This window comes from Equus przewalskii, chromosome 22, assembly GCF_037783145.1.
Source record: "Equus przewalskii isolate Varuska chromosome 22, EquPr2, whole genome shotgun sequence".
NCBI lineage: Eukaryota > Metazoa > Chordata > Mammalia > Perissodactyla > Equidae > Equus > Equus przewalskii.
Window position 1 is genome coordinate 38983422 of NC_091852.1, and position 17633 is coordinate 39001054.

Below are 17633 nucleotides of genomic sequence, written 5' to 3' on the forward strand. Positions count from 1 at the left end.
ACCTTGGCACTTTGTGAAAGGTGGAGATGAGACACATGTCTAAATACTTAGGACACTAAGTTAAAGATGACACCAGTGTTAAAGAGGAACACAAACTAACGGTGTCAGCATTGAGTGGGAGAGTATGTACAGCTAAAAGAGGAGATAATCAAGGAAGTCTTCATGGAGGAAGTGGCATTTGCACAGGGCCTTGACAAACAGGGTAGAGGAGGTGGGACTGGCTATCAGAGAGGATGTCCAGGGCATTCTTTTGGATGAGAGACATTCTTCTGCATTCTAAGCAGCCATTTATTGTGCACCTGTTATGTATATGCCAGGCTTGGAGAAACCATTTCCCCCTGTAAAGTGTCTGGAGATACTTTTGATTGTCACAACTTGGCGGGGGTAGGGGCTGTGTGTGCTACAACACTCAACACAGAGCCACACACATTAGCAGCCCTCAAAAAATACCAGCCATACACGGGCCAGCCCGGTGGCACAGTGGTTAAGTTTGCACACTCTGCTTTGGCGGCCCGGGGTTCACTGCTTCGGATCCCAGGTGTGTGGACATGGCACTGCTTGTCAAGCCATGGTGTGGCAGGCATCCCACATAGAAAATAGAGGAAGATGGGCACAGATGTTAGTTCAGGGCCAGTCTTCCTCAGCAAAAAGAGGAGGATTGGTGGCAGATGTTAGCTCAGGGCCAATCTTCCTCAAAAAAACCCACAAAAAGCCAGCCATACAGGGGTCAGCCCAGTGGCATAGTAGTTAAGTTCACATGCTCACTTAGGCATCCCTGGGTTCGTGGGTTCAGATCCCAGGTGCAGACCTACGGCACCGCTCATCAAGCCATGCTGTGGCAGCATCCCACATACAAAATAGAGGAAGTTTGGCACAGATGTTAGCTCAAGGCCAATCTTCCTCACTAGAAAACCAAACAAAAACACCAGCTGTACAGATCAAGGAAGACAGGGCCCTGCCAGACAAGAGAAGGGGTGGGCTACCTGTCTTGGTCCTTCATCTTCATTCCAGTAAGTGCCTGAAAAGATCTGCATCCCATATGAAGAATCTCTACCTTCCTCAAATCAAGTCATTAAATACTCCTATGCCCACACAAGAAGGTATAATCCTGTGATCTAAAAAATTGCAGCCCATGGAATTAAGAAGAACATTTGTTCCACGGTGTGTGAAGTTACCCATTGTTAGGAGAGGCACTGGTTGCCATAAATGTCTCTAATGGAATAAATGGGGTATTAACGAGGTATAAGTGGAGATATTTAACTGAACTGGTTCCTTTTGTAAAATCAATGTTCCACAAGCATTGCATAAACTTCATATGTTGAATCTCTTTGCCTTGGAAAAGCAAGTATATGGTCCTCTGCACCGTGTCCCAGTGCAAGTAATTATTTTGGTGTTTAACCTCAGATAAGGTTCTTTAAGGCCCCGGTTATTGTTTGTACCTATGCATGAGATCCTCTTCAAGGCTGTGAGGCTCAAGAGATTTCATAGTCACATCATGCAAACCAGTCACCAAAGTAAGCAGTGGCATTGGACTCTTCTCTTCTTTTAATCTGATCCATTAAACTCTCCATTGTCTGGGGGCCAGTGTCAGTGTCGCAATCCAATGTACACATCAGGATAGATGCGGAGAGGGCTGATGGCCACTCTGAGTTTATTATAACCAGCGTTTCAATATATACATAGCTTACAGCTGTTAAACATACACAGGTGTTCTGGACAATGTAATTAGCGAATGCCAAGAATTCTTAGTGATTTCTCAAGGAGCCCTCCCTTGGCCTCTGTTTTGATATTATCATGTTATTGCCGTGCTCATATATTTCATCTCGGAGCATGCAAGTCCTCCTAGGCAACAGCCCCTCCTGCTCCCGATATTATGTCTCCATCTGTGCCCCCAGGTGACCGATGCCTGGCTTAGGTTGCCTCCCCCTGGAGGTCTTACCCGTCATTGGCTAACCAGCCTTCTCACCTCAGGGTCACAGTTAGTTGGCAAGCCTTTTCAAGTGATTATTAACCCTTCCTGTGTCAGGGGTGGCTACAGCCAGCCACGTGGCTGAGTAGGTTAAGTTTGCATGCTTGCTTTGGCGGCACGGGGTTCACCAGTTCAGATCCTGGGTGCAGACCTACACACTGCTCATGGAGCCATGCTGTGGCGGTGTCCCACATAGAAGAACTAGAATGAGTTACAACTAGGATGTACAGCTATGTGCTGGGGCTTTGGGGAGAAAAAATAAAAGAGGAAGATTGGCAACAAATGTTAGCTCAGGGCCAATCTTCCTCACCAAAAAGCCAAAAAGAAAAATCCTCTCCATTGTCTTCCTTTTAGCACTCTTTGATAATTTTTAAAACCTATTCAGTATTGATAAGCTCTCTTCCTCACAGTTCCTATTGATGCTTTTCATCTTAAAACAATCTATAGGAACAACATGGGTAAAGAATGTTTACGCTGCTTTAGAGTTACCAAGTATTTCCACTCACAATGGATCTTTACATTATGATTTGATTCTCCAGCAATCCTATGAGATTGATATAGTCTCCATTTTACTGATGAGGAAACTGAGGCCCAGAGAGGTTAAATGACGTGCCCAAAGCTACCATGTGTAGTCAATAATACATGATGGAGCCAAGAGTAAAACTCAGATCTTCTGACTTCAATTCTGTGTACACCCTGCGTGGAATTCCCTCTTGCTTTCTCTCTTGAGTCCTGTGTGGTTTTTATCAAGCATTCAGTTCACGATGAATGCTTTCTTTTGTTCTCCTTTCATCACCTGGTCTCTCAGATACCTCGGGTCTTCCTGATTGATTCAGCAGTCACTGTTCCTCACCTGGCTGCAGAAAGTGAGACAAGGCTTGATTGCCACAAGCTGGGCCACTGGGGGCCAAGCATCCTCACTCAGATCCTGACAGGTGGCTGGGCAGAGGCAGACTCAGCATTACCGAGCCCTGGTTTTAGTTTTCAACAAGTACGTGAAACTAAAATAAACCTTAAAAAACCTAAGGGGGCCAACAGCTTTGCACCAGAGAAACCAAGGGTGGGCCTTCGGGTTTCTAGGATGGCTTCAGTGTGCCGATGTCCAGAGATGCTGAGATGGGTCAGAGGACTGCTAGAAGTTCATCTTTAACAATGATTCCTTTTCTCTCTTCAACCTTACTTGAAGTCTTTTTGTTTACCTTCAAATAATACGCTGCTTTGTTATAGTGCTACTTAAGAGAGAAGTTCCGGGGCTGTCTGGTGGTGCAGCGGTTAAGTTTGCATGTTCCACTTCGGCGACCTGGGGTTCTCTGGTTTGGATCCTGGGTGCGGACATGGCACCGCTTGGCACGTCATGCTGTGGTAGGGGTCCCACATATAAAGTAGAGGAAGATGGGCACAGATGTTAGCTCAGGGCCAGTCTTCCTCAGCAAAAAGAGGAGGATTGGTGGCAGATGTTAGCTCAGGGCTAATCTTCCAAAAAAAAAAGAGGAAAAGAAAGAAGTTCAAATCATGTCTCCCAATTCACTAGCAGTTTGAATCAGCAAGTTGACTAAATTCTCCAAGCCTCAGGTTATTAAAATTGTTGTTATTTGATTGAGGTCATAATAGTTTATAACATTGTGACATTTGTTGAAAATTCAAAAGCAGAGTCAGGTCCGCATGTTTCATCAGAGAGATTCACGATGTGAGTGATGACATTCTCTCTGTTTCATCTACTGACCAGTGGTAAATTTCAGCAGGTGCTTCAATGGGCTTTTATTGATGTCACTTCATAGTTCCTCACGATAGGTCTGAGACATCTAGCTGGATGTTATTGTTACCACACTTCAGGTGAAGAAACTGAAAGTCAAAGATAGACTCAGACCAGCTCAAACTGTGTAGGTAGAAAATTTCAGAGCTGAGTGTGGAACCCTGGTCTTCAGCCTATTTCTGGAGGGAAACAATCTGAGACTCAGATGTAGCTGCCTGGCCCTGGAGGAGTTGTGTACATGGGACCCTGGGAGCTACTGATGGTGGAGTGGTGGGCGAGGACAATCTCCAGGCCCACCAGCTAGCAGCTTTTGCAGGACGTGGTAGCTCACCCTTTGCTTGGCACTTGCCCCTATTGCTAGAGTGTTTCAAGCACAAGGATAGAGTTTACAAAGCCAAGATCAAACTTTTAGTCGAGGCAGCAAAAAGGCAGAAAGTTCGCAAACACATAAAGCTTAATCAGCTTGGCACACTGTGGGCAGGAGCAAGGGAAAGTATGACATTGGTGGAGCACCTGACAGCTTACAACAGACTCTCACATGCATGATCTCCTTTACTCCTCACAAGCCAATGTCAGGAGGCGAGCCAATTTAAGGCCATCAGAAATCCATCTACAAGGGACAAGATTGATTCAACAGACAAATAGGAAACAGCTCTTTAAAAGTGAAAATTAACAGAAAAACAGGACAAATTATCCAGATGCTATACAGCTGTGCTGCAAAGGAAGTTACAAAGGCAATAAAGGATTCAGCACAGAGTTTGGCCAAAGGGATCATAGGGAAAAAAATTTTCACTTCCAGACCAAGAGAAAGAGAGAGAGACAGACAGACAGATGTTGTTCTTGGAGCATCCTGGAGCATCAGTCACAAAGATCCCGGGATCCCTCACAGCCCAGGGATATGCATCTCAAAGTCCAGCTGAAAACTCCTCTGTCAAAGATTCTGTCTTTGCCAAGTCACTTCTTGATTAGCAATTTGAGTTGGTTCTGTGTTCCTTTGTCCCAGGAACAGATCAATACTGAAACACTGTCAAGCCACCTCTATAAGCCTGCTGGCCTGAGACCTGGAATCTGGGACCCAGACCAGACACAACCTTCCAACCATCCTCCTGCCCCCAGACTGTGGGTTTTCACTTGCCTCCACCTAGTCGTCTGACTTTCTGATCTCCCGCTTCTGCCGGCCCTGTTTGCACAGCTCCAGTTCCACCCTGACATGCGAAGTCCAGGCCGCTGCTGCTTGCTGCTCGATGTGGGCTGGCTGGATCCAAGTGGAGGAGCACCATGAGCTGCAACCTTGTCCTCAAGGCACAGCCATGCGGGGCCCAGGGAGGCCGAGGAGGATGCCTCCATGAGTTTGCACCTCCACAGTCCAGACAGGCCCATTTCCCTGACTCTGTTCTCGGGGCACTTTTAAATACTCTGTGCTAAGGGTTTTTCCACCTGAATTCAAAGTAAAAGTGACCTAGAGAAAAACTGGATTGCTGTCCTCATTCTTTCTCCAATGTTCTCAGCTCACAACACACGATTACCTGTGGCTTCACAGCCAAACTCTAACATTTGAGGTTTTCGAGGCTGGGGAGAAAGGAGGCATTATTGCAGAGCATGGATTCTCTCAGATAATCAAGGTATAAATAAGATTTCTGTGAAGAATCTATTCTGCTGGGTGGAACTATGGTTGCTTTCTAGAGAGTAAGAAGCTGTGGGGGGATAAGCAGATTTCATTAGAGGTCAGGCACTCAGCCAGTGTGTTTATTGAATTTATGGCCTTTTAACCAAAACTTTTATCACTTCAGCGAAGAATGAATTTTATTTTCTCCTGGTTTTGGAATAAATCTGTTTGGATTTCTGAAAGAACAATCTCCTGTTTCTCTGTCTGCTGAGAAATCAAATGAGAAACTCCAGTTAATGATCTGGTTGCCTAAACCCACTCATTTGAGCGCATTTGCTTGGCTGAGAAGAGGCCTCATTAACAAGTGCTGAGTGGGTGTGTCTTTGCTTCCAGATGAGGTGCACAGAGCAGGTGAAGTCTATTTTCCCTTCTCCTGTAATCTTACTTGACAAATCCTTTCCAAAATAGTAGGTTCATGGGAGAGAGACTGTTAACGAGCTTTTACTGCTACTAAAATATGAGAGCAATGAGAGTGGGGAGTTAGCACTTATAGAACCCCTTCTGTCTACCAGTCCCACTGCATACATAATCTCATTCATTCCTCACAGCAACCTTGGCGAGTCTGGAGTTCAAGTTTCTCGTACTTAGAGAACCAGAGAAGTCAGTAACTTGCCCAAGTTTCCACACTAGAAAGGGTCAGAACTGGAATTCCATCCCCGGAATGATGATTATTTCTGTTATGCCAAACTCATGCCATTTCTGTTATGCCAAACCATATTTATAAAATTGAATACAGGAATGATGAATCTAATCAAGGCATCCTCCACCAAAATTTTTAAAAAGAAGAGCTTCATACCTAGGAATAGTCTTTGAATCAAGGGAGTGAAATGCAGTTATTGAAAGTGAAGTGAGGGCACAGTTCTCCAGCTGGCACTGAGCCAATGTCTTTTGACGTTTGTGGAACTTTCCCATTTCTTAGGCCCATTGATGTCTTGAAAGCAAGACCATAAGTAGGGGAAGTGATGTAGGCAGAGAGGGTGGGGGCCCACCCAAGTCACTGTCTGCTTGCTACGCTTGCCTCGCCTCTCGGGGCCGAGGGGCCCAGGCTGGCCCAAGGACTAATGTCTTTTATCACATGTAGTTGAAACTGACCTGTGACCTCACCTTCATGTGTACAGTGTCTCTCATTTTACGGAGCATAGGAGAGTCGAGACTTGCTGGCCGCTCTTACTGAGCTCTGCAGATGCTTTTGTTCTAAATGCTGCCCTCAACTTTTCTCCCAAGAAAGTATGTAGATGTATCGATTTGCTCTTTCTAACAGTCTCTATTCCAACAGTTTCACTGTTTGCTTTTCCCCTGAATTATTGCACTGCTTGCATTCTCCACCAGTTTGTGGTTATTTGTACCCATATCTGGTTTTCTTCCTCAATATTAAGCTCTTTGGGGGAAGATCATGTTGTTTATCTTTGCTCTCTACAGTTTAGCTTGCAGAATTCACATAGGTTTTTAATTTCAGAAATCCACGCTTGAAATGGTAGTGTACATAAACTTTTCTGTCTTGCTTATTATTAGCTGTAGCTATTATGGCATATTTTGTAGGGTCTTTATAAACTTATTTTTAAAGTGTTGCAGGTTTTTTTTTTTTTGAGGAAGATTGGCCCTGAGCTAACATCTGTTGCCAATCTTCCTCTTTTTTTTCCTCCCCTGAGACCCAATACATAGTTGTGTATCCTAGTTGCAAGACATTCTGGTCCTTCTATGTGGGATGCTGCCACAGCATGGCCTGATGAGGGGTCCGTAGGTCCGCACCCAGGACCCACACTAGCAAACCCTGGGCCACTGAAGCAGAGCACGCGAACTTAACCCCTCAGCCATGGCGCTGGACCCCAAAGTTGTTTTAATTATAAACAAAAATGAGTTTGTTTGGTGAACACTTTGGTTTCGTTTATAAAATTGTCCAGCAAGGACTTGGTGAATTCAAATAGAACAAACATTGAAAAGATTTGACACGTTTTGCTAACTCGATTTTCAAAAGAGTTTTATTGGCTATGGTAGGCAGAATCCTAAAATAGCGCCTCCAGGTTTCCCACTCTGATCCCCAGGACTGTGAATGTGATGAGATATCATGCCTATGATTATGGCACATTGTGGCCAAAGGGAGATTCTCCACGTGGACCTAATCTAATCACAGGAGGCTTTTAAAAGCAAGGCGTTTTCTCCAGCTGCTAGCAAGAAGAAAGGTCAGAAAGATTCAGAGCATGAGAAGGATTCAAGGCATGGACATTGTCTTTGAAGGCTGGGGATGGAGCCAGGGGGCTGTATCCCAAGACCAGAGAGTGGCCTCTAGGAGCCAAGAGTGACCACCTGCCAACAGCCAGAAAAGAGAGTAGGGACCTCAATCCGATAGCCACAGGAAACTGGATTCTGCCAGCAACCTGAATGAATAACTTGGAAAAGAGTTCTTCTCCAGGGCCCCCAGGTCAGAGCCAGCCTGGCCAACACCTTGATTTTGGCCTTGTGAGACCCTAAGCAGAGAACCCAGTCAAGCCCACTCGGACTTCTGAGATCATAAATGGATGTTTTTTTAAGCAGCTAAATTTGTGGCAGTTTGCTATGCAGTAATAGAAAATGAGTACACTGGCTTACTCTGTACAAGTAACACATGAAATTGTCCATGTCACTACGTGGACAAGTAGCAGTAAACAGAAGCCAGAATTGTGTGTTATAATTACAACAGTCTTTGCTAAGAGATTATTATTGATTCCATCTGTTTTTCTCTGACTGATGGTGGAAATGAGGAAAAAAATTTTGTTGCCTTCTGATAGTGTTGGAGTGGGGGAACTAATGAAAAAGAAAGACAGGAAATTCTGAATAAGAGATTTTCTATTGAGAGAAAGAAAACAATCACAAAGGAAAAGATTCTAACTAAGAATGAGCGGTGTGTTGAAGCTGGCTTGTCCCAGCTTATGAAAGCCAATCATTAATTTTCCAGAAATCTTGCAGATCAGTTGTTAGACCCAGCTAATATTAAAAATTGTCATAAAACTTTCTATTAAAGAGGTTATATTAAAAACATAGGTAACAAATACCGAAAACACATCACTTCCTAACTATTTTACATTTTACTATTAGACATGCTCCCAAGGTTATTTACATCTATTGTCTCTGTATAGTGGGAATATGATATAATGGTTTGCTTCTTTGCATTTCTTCCCAACTCCACGTTAAAGTAACATTACTTTTGAAGCTTGAAATTGGGCATGATGGGAGTATTTACACCATGGAAATTAGCAAATTCTTTTTGTGAGCCAATGAGATGCCATGAAAGTTTTTCTGAGACTTGGATCAGAGGTAGGGCCTTTTTCCTATTGGATGTGGGCACAAGAGCATGTGAAATCTAGCCTCACTGACAGCCCGTGTGAGGGGAGAGCTCCGGTCAGGATGGAGCCCACGTAGCAAAAGACAGAGGTGAGAGATAGAGATAAACCAGTACTTGACGCCATGATGTGAGCCCCATTTCCAGCGGTAACGGATCCCGCCCCAGCCTTAGACTTTTTGATTAAGTGAGCCAATAAATTCCTTTTGTAGTTAAGCCAGTTTGGGTTGACTTTTCTATCATTTATGATGAAAAGCAGCCTAAAGGATACAGCAGAATTTCTGTCAGGTCCAGAGTCACACTCCTAGACGCAAAGAGGCTTCACTGATAACAAGCACTTTATCAGAGGGATGGTAATCCTCCTGGCCTCAAATTTGTTCTGCTCTTGTATTAGTTAAAATTGTCTGTTTTATAAACACATATTTGTTTCCCTTAACAGTTTAACAAGGCTTATATCATTCCCCTTGCAGGCTTGGATCCATTCTTATCAATTAACACTTTTGTTAAAATGAGGGAAGTTCCTATCAGACTATCTAACAGCTCCCCTCCCCTCCCCTCCTCTTTCTTGATAATGGAAAACTTTTATTCTGGGTGGCAAAGCTCCAGATGATGAGTCATGAGTTTTCTTAACTAGTCACAGTAATCTCATTTCCCTTTGCTAGATATTTGCTTTCAAGCCTTCGTTACAGCTATGTGTGGCCACAGGACCTAGTTCTGGCTTCTACTCTTAGCTCAGAAGGCACACATAGGCAATGATTTTCATTCCTGTAATCAATCAACAGGTATTTGCCTTTATACCATGTAGTGTGTTGGTCACTAAGGCCATAGAAGTGAACAAAACAGACTTCATCCCTCATCTTTCTTCACCAATGTGAAATCAATAAAGGAAAACTCAACTAAATTGGATGAGGAAGGCCTGTAGGAGAGCTCTCACATTGTATCATACGTCATCAGTTTCTCCAAACAGGAGGAGACCTGTGCTTGCATCTCCAACAGGAAGATGTTTTCTACTTTACCACCCAGCAGGAGGAAGATGATTTCTCTTCCCACAGGGCAACAGTCCAGCCAATGAGAAACCTCTACACTTTGGGCTCCTCCAATGGATTTTTTTATTAAACCCATCCCAACTCCCCCTTTTCCTCTATAAAAGCAAGCCCCTTCCTTTGTTCCTCCAAATTTGCCTACAGTCCACCATAGCCTGCATATCCTGAATGACAATTCTTTTGGTTGTCCTCGAGCAAACTCATTTTGAGGGTAAAACAACTGGCCCATTTAGTCTTTAAGTTGACACCTTCATGACTTTTTTTTCTGCCAATGTTTGAGAACATGCAAAATAGACATAGGTGACTTTAAAAGTTAAACTCCAAATACACCCTCAAGTTGTTCTTTAGATCTCGTTTATTCATTATCAGATGTTGTTAATATGCAGTGATCAGTTAGATCCAAAGTCTGTGCCAAGCATACATTGATAGAGTTCATATATTTCTTTTTGAAACACAATCTATTTACAATTCTTATATTTCACTGTGAATGCAGACTACTATTTACTTCAGTTGATGGCATCTAAACTTGGTTCTTCAGCTGGGTACTACACTGAGCAGTTTCTTTTTTCATGAACTCTAAAGTAAACCTCCTCAAATCTGAACAGATCTCAAAAGGTGTATTCCAATGTCAAATGTGTGTATCAAGCACCTCAAGTCTTTATCTTCAGGTTTTCTAAATAGCAGTCATTTATCCTCATTTGATGCCACTTCTGAATCCATATTTGGAAATTCTTAATTCTTGAGCTTTTTTTCTTCTATATGGTAGAATCTCTCATGAATACTTCTTAATGGCTTGACTTAGAGTTATATATAGTCAATGTTCTTCATTGACCCTCAACACTATGCCACCAGATAAGATTGTGCATCTGAACTGCAGGATCCCATAGGTGCTTCACTGACATCAGCTGGTGATTCATTGTTATGGCAAATTCCATACAGCTAACACTATTCCCAAAAAGAGGTCCCAGGATCACTGATAGAGACTATGTTCACTCTTTGGTTAGAAGCAGAGTGGTGGGGCAGAAAGAATACGGACTAGAGAGTCCTAGATTCAAATCCCAATTGGATCACTCTCAAACACTCTGACTGACAGCACTTTGAGCATCCTCACTGAGCCTCTATTTCCTCATTTGTGAAGAGGGATCATATTACCTACTCTACAGCGTTTGTGTTGTAGGGACCAAATGAGATCTTATGAGAAAAATGCCTCAGATTGTGTCTGGCACATAGAAGACATCAAATATGGTAGTTCTGTTGTTATTATTTGTTTTATTCTCCCCAATTAGATGGTAAGTTCCTTAAGACCCAAGATGTGATTGGTTCCATTCACTGTTGTTTCCCCTGTATCTGGAACAGTGCCTGGCACATGGTAAATTCTTAATACATGGTGAATTAATGTTATTACTATTATTATCATAAAAGTCAGGTCAATGACTTAATAACTCCAGTGACTTCCTCAAGGAATACCTCCTACATCCTCTTTTCTTTTTCAAATCAAGTCCACGCACAAATCCTTTTCCTGTGGAACCAGCCCCTACATGCTCTAATTTGCAGTTATCTCATACTCCTCATACTTCACTGACACCACCTCTCCTCCCCCTTCCACTTCCCATTTACACTCAGGACCAAGAAGGAATGGACTGCATAATACAAACTGTGGTCTCTATCACTGTTTAATTGCCTCATATATGTGAGTCCTGTCTTCTTAAAATTTAATTCCACCAATATTTCTTTCTTTTTTTTTTTTAAAGATTGACACCTGAGCTAACAACTGTTGTCAATCTTCCTTTTTTTTCCTGCTTTATCTCCCCAAATCCCCCCAGTACACAGTTGTATATTTTAGTTGTGGGTCCTTCTAGTTGTGGCATGTGGGATGCCGCCTCAGCATGGCCTGATGAGCGGTGCCATGTCTGCTCCCAGGATCTGAACTGGCGAAACCCTAGGCTGCTGAAGTGGAGCATGAACTTAACCACTTGGCCACGGGACCGGCCCCCCACCAATATTTCTTGATTGGTTACCAAGTACAGGGTGCAGTGCTAGGTTCTGGAAGGGAACTGGTAGCTTCCTCAAGGAGTACAAGTGTTTCAGTGGATATAGATATATAGTCAAATAATTTCATCACAACGTGATCTGAAAAACTGTATCTGCAGAGCATCTAGGTAGCAGAGAGGTAAGAAAGTGATTAACCTTCTCCAAGAAGGTCAGGGAAGACCTCCCAGGAGAGGTTATAAGGGAACATGATTTTAAAGAATGGTCAGAAATTTCCACTTGGTCAACGTGGGGGAAGACTATTCCAAAGAGAGTGAACAATGTGCAGCCAAGGACGTAAGATAAGAGGATGTCATCCTGGAGAACTTAGTAGCCACTCAGCCCTATTGGAGTATCAATGGGGAAGCGGGAAAATGAGGAGGGGCCAGGAACTCATGGTAATGAGATTGGAAACAGAAGCAACGGCTATATGTGCAAAGTTTTGAATGTCATAATCAATGTAGGTGATGGGGAGCCTGGAATGTGATGATCTGATGGACTTTCGAAATGACTTTTGCTAGCAGGGTAGAGGATAAATTGGGAGCAAAAGAGACTAGAGTTCAGCAATAATGCAGGAAGAAGTAGGAAAGGCACAGATGAGAAAGACTAAGGGCCTAATTGATGGCCCTCAGGGATGATGGGGCTGAAAGACAATTGGATTGATTTTCAGGACAGAAAATTCATAATTGATATGACTAGCTTAGTCCTTGGAGGTAGAAAGCTAAAAAGGAGAAAAACAGAAGAAACAGCATCTTTTGGTATCCCTTACTTGGAAAAGCCTAATTTGTTGTTGTTAGAGCCATGGAGTCACTTCCGACTCCTAGAGCTGTATCGGATGATGCTCTGCTGCTGTCCATAGGGTTTTCATGGCCAAGTTTTGCAGAAGTGGGTGCCCAGGTCCTCTGAAGACTCCCCTGAAACCTGTCCACCATGGGTGACCCTGCTGGTGTTTGAAATACCGGTGGTATAGCTTTCAGCATCACAGCAACACACAGCCACCACAGTATGACAACCAACAGACAGATGGTGTGGTTCCTTGAGCAGGAAAGGAACCAGAGCTGTGATGGTGAGAGCGCCGGATTTTAACCACTAAACCCCCAGGGTTGGCTTTTTCTCTGGTTTACAGATGAGGAAACAGAGGCACAGGAAGGTTATGTAATTACTCAGGGATACAGAGCTAATAAAAGTTGAAGAAGAAGGATTCCAAGCCAGGTGGTTGATCTCCAGAACCAGTGCTTTTAGCCCCTGTGCTGCCAACTTCCCTCATCGATAAAGTGAACAAGATTACATGAAGTTGCCAGAGAGAAGCAGCAAATTAATGAAATGAACATGACGTTTTGGAAACGAAGAGAGAGGAGAAGTGGTGGGAGTGGGAGTCTATCCTGCCCCCTCATGTTAGGGGCTAAAAATCTTGTCTAAAATGGACGTGACCTGATGCAGCTAGATCAGCATAATGTTTAGGATTGTGGGGTAACATCAAAGTAGCAAAAAGCTGCCTCTGGAGAGGGGAACAGGGGTGAGAAGACTCGAATTTCCATAGTATTCTGGTCGTTATCATGTTCATGTATTATTTTCATAAAAAATTAAAATATTCTATTTATTTAGAAATAGCTTCAATTGTGTAAGTGCATCAAAACATGGAATTTAAAATCATTCTTACATCCCTCACACAGTTGTTAAACGTTTGCCTTATCAGGATCATTATTTTTAGCTTGAAGGTCTTAAAAAAAAAATTAAGAAGCATGAATTTTCAAAATTTGTCCCTGGTAATATTGCAGGCATGGCGGAGAGAGGGTGCAGAATGATTAGAACAAAACCGGATTTCAGCCCTGCTTCTGAGAGGCGGTTCTGACGACAGAGGCAGGCGATTCTCTGAAGCCAGAGAGCAGGAGCTTTGATCTCTGGCCTGTGATACACAACTCAGAGTGCGTGACCAGGCAGCAGGGCCTGGAGGAGTCCGGCAGCCTCTCTGATGGCGCGCTTTGTTCCCACAGGGCTCGTCTCATCACTGTTGCATTTTTAGACTCAGTTATCATATTTTTCCATATTTTTGCTTCATAGAAGTGAGCACTTTTATGCTCCCTTTAAAATGAGAATCTCCTATTTGAATTGCCTAGTGAAGGCAATCAAAGCATTACTGCTGAAGGAACTCATATGGATGCACTCTGTCTCCGTCCATCCTCTACGTATCTATCCTCTATCTATCATCTATCTATCTATCTATCTATCTATCTATCTATCTATCTATCATCTATCTATCATCTATCTCCTTCTCTCCCTACCTATCTGAATTAGTCTGCTCATAATTCAGACCAATTCAGAATTAGTCTGTTAATTCTGCTGTAAAAAACTATCATAGCCTGGGCAGCTTAAACAACAGATTTCCCACATTTCTAGAGCCTTGGAAGGGCAAGATCCAGGCTGATGCAGTGCCTGGTGAGGTCTATTTTCCAGCTTGGTCAGCCTTCTGCCTTCCCATGACATGGAATGCCTTCCCCTCAGACATCTGACTCTCTGGCCTCCCTCTAGACTGTTCCAGTCCCACCTTCCCAGTGAGGCTTATCCTGTCCACTGCTTATCTTGACAGCCCTGCCTCTCTCTGCCCACAATCTCACTCCTCCATATGCCACTTTATTGTCCATAGCATTTATTACTGGCTAACCTACCAGACAATGTACATATGTTTGTTATTTCTTTTCTCCCCTCCAACTAGAATGTAGCCTCCACGACGTCAGGAATTATGCATTTCTTAGGTCTAGTGGAGGCCCAGTGGAACTCTAGGTTCAGCTAGAACAAGGCGCCGTTGTAACTCATGTGATCTGATATTTTAGTAGTTTAGGTTAGAGCCAGGCTGGTTATTAAAGAAGATCTTTTCTGATATTTTTAAGCAGCATGAGAAATTCTAAGTAAACTTAAACTTTCAATAATTGCAGAGCAGGCATGAGCTTTTTCTTCCTTTGTTCCTCCAGATGCAAGAACCTGGGTGCAAATCCATCCTCCCCGGGTGAAGTGGGAATGTGTGAGGATGACTGACCGAAGTGTAAATTAAATAAAAAGATGCACAAAAAAGACATTGAAACCTTTTTCAAAACTAAAATCATAAAGTGTAGTTTCCTGTCACACATCAAGGATTATCTAGCCTCCAGTGAGTCAGAGTGGGGGACAGAAGAGAGCAGCATGGAGAGAGGATGCCAGGGTGAGTGACCCATCGCTCCCTCCTCTGGATCTTCCTTCCTCCTGGAGCGTCACCTCACACTCAAAACCCAGATTCCAGGAGTCAGCACATGCAGTCATAAAGTGTGGCGGCTTCCACATCCCAGTTACCCGGACACAGAGCATTTTGCATAGTTAGTTTTGGCTCAACACATCACCACTCGTATGTGTCCATTCTTCCTTTACAGCTGAGCAAAGAGGAAAGCCACATGAGCAGAGGCAGATAAACAAGAGCAAGGTTTTATATATATAAAAACACACATGTAATATGGAAAGATAAGAGCCCATTGAGGAAATGGGTAGGGGCAGAGGAAGCCCCTCTAAAGAGCAGTGGGCATCCTGTCAGTTCCCAGCCTAGAGCAAACTGGCCCAGAGCTTGGGTCGGGGGTGGGGAGCAGGTGATTTGACTGAGAGTAGAGGTTTCTCTATATAAACATCTGGTGCTGTCCCCATGACCCCACCTGCACTTTGCCCAGGGGGCTGCAGGTGTTCTCTGTGAGGGGACCATAAGTGCATCCAGTCATAGTAGGAACAGTGCAAGCATTCTGATGGCTGGTGGTGACATAGATGCCATCCCATCACAGGTTGTTTTCCTTGACTGCACCACCTGTGGTTTGGCCAGGTGAGCCCCAGCTACTGATGCAAAGTGGGAATATCAGGTCCTCCAGTCATGGGAATGGTGTTGTCCCCTCCTGTGTTCTGGACACGTGGGCCCCAGGTTCTTGGATTTAAGGTGTTGACAGTGGTGTCAGATGTGGAAGCTGGCAATGTCAGACCTGCAAAACCAGATGGCCTTATGCCGCCCGTGGGTGGCTGGGCTGCAGGAGAGGTTAGGCCCAAGCTTGTGCCGGGGCTACTAGTTCTCCCACCAGGAAAGAGTTGTTGGGCTGCTGCCCATCACAGGACTCAAATTTGGGCCGAGAAGTGATTCCTGGGTCAAAGAGAAGGTTGGAAATTGAGGCCCGTCTGCTGACTGACTGTAGGTAAATGGCTGGAGACAGTGGCCGAGGCAACGCTGCCTCTGGGTGGCACATTCTCAGAGCCAGGGGGCACCTTGTAAAATGGGAAGTGGTCCTCCCTGGAGATAGGGGGAGACTGGAAGATGACTGCCTGGGGAGGAGGCGTGGCATCCATAGCATCAGTGTCAAGGGCAGGCTTGACGTTTGCAGAGCCTGCAGGAGACCTGAAAGTGACAGCCTGGGAAGGGGGAGTCGTGCCCATGTCAATGACACCAGGATCTAAAGTAGGTTGGGAAGTCAAACCTGCAGTGCCATGGCTGTGATGGTGGAGGGGACAGCCACCGAAGGGGTGGGCTGGCTGGTGAAAACAGGAGTATTGGTGGAAGGGACTGGAAGCAGGGTGTGTAAGAGAAAATATGGGGAGAATCTACACACATGGGTTTGGGGATTCTTTTTGGCAGGAGGGGAGCTGGAAGGAGAAGGTTGAGGGCTGGGAGGTGTGAGGAGGTCAAAAAAGGAGACGTGGGAGCTATGATTGAATGAAAAGGGGTTCCATTCTCATGAAGTGGAATTCCCAAAATGGGACTGGCATTAAAAGGAAGAAGAGAATCAGCAGGGACAGCAAGAGGAGGAGAGTTCAGGACTGTGTATCTTGTTTCCTGATCAATATTTGGGATCAGGGAAGGTGGAGGGACAGACAGGATTAGGCATCTGGCAGATAGGCCGGCCGCGTTGATGGCAGTAGCAGGCCTGTACAGTGTGGGTGGCCTTGGGCAAGGAGTCTGCAGTCTCTGAGGCAATTGGGGAGAAGGGAGGGGCAGGCGGAGCAGCACTACAGTCTGTCGTGACCCCCGTTTGATCCTCCAAGATCTTGTTCTGCTGACGCCCACTGTTCTTCTCCAAGTGCCCAGGGTTTTGGCAACAGGTATGCAAAGCTTAGGAGGTGGGGGCAGCTCACCTGGCCCCACAGCTGTCTTATTGGCAGCGGTAGCGGCAGGGGCAGCACAAGCGGCATGGCAATTCTCTGTCTGCAAGGCCTACTGCTTGGAGATACTGGTGGAGAAGAGCTCCTTGATGGGATGTCTGAAGGCTTTTTCCCCTGCATCTCCTTCCTGGACATCAGTGAGCCTGGAGAGCTGGGCCAATGTCTTCACCCAGCACTTCCTTTGTTGACTTCATTGGCATGGGGTTGGGTCAGATGCTGTTGCATCTGGATCAGGCTTCCAAGGAGGCAGGACATCCCTGGGAGGGCTGTGTGAGGTGATGATGATACGGCTTTCCCAGGAGGAGCTCACTGGAGATATCTGGGCCATCTCACCAAGCTGTCTTCTGGGTGCTTGGGATGGAGGTTCGGAGGTCCCAGGACTGCACTTGAGGGAAGTGAGGACTCCCTTGGTCTCCAGGGGTCTAGATGGCCATGGTACATCCCCACTGCTGTAGGGGCCCCTGTTCTGATCCCGTCCATTGGTTTCTACAGGATCCTCCTCCTCTTTGCCATCCCTTTTGCAGTCTCTTCTTGGATCGTCCCTTCAGACTGTGTGGTGCCAGCTTCATAGCCTTGACTATCTGCTCAGGTGGAGAATGCAGGAGAGTAAATTTGCCCTGGAGGAGGGATCCTTATGCCTCTGGAGTGTCCAAACATCGTGGAATTCCATGAGGAGAGTATGGGCTTCTTTGGAGAGTCCC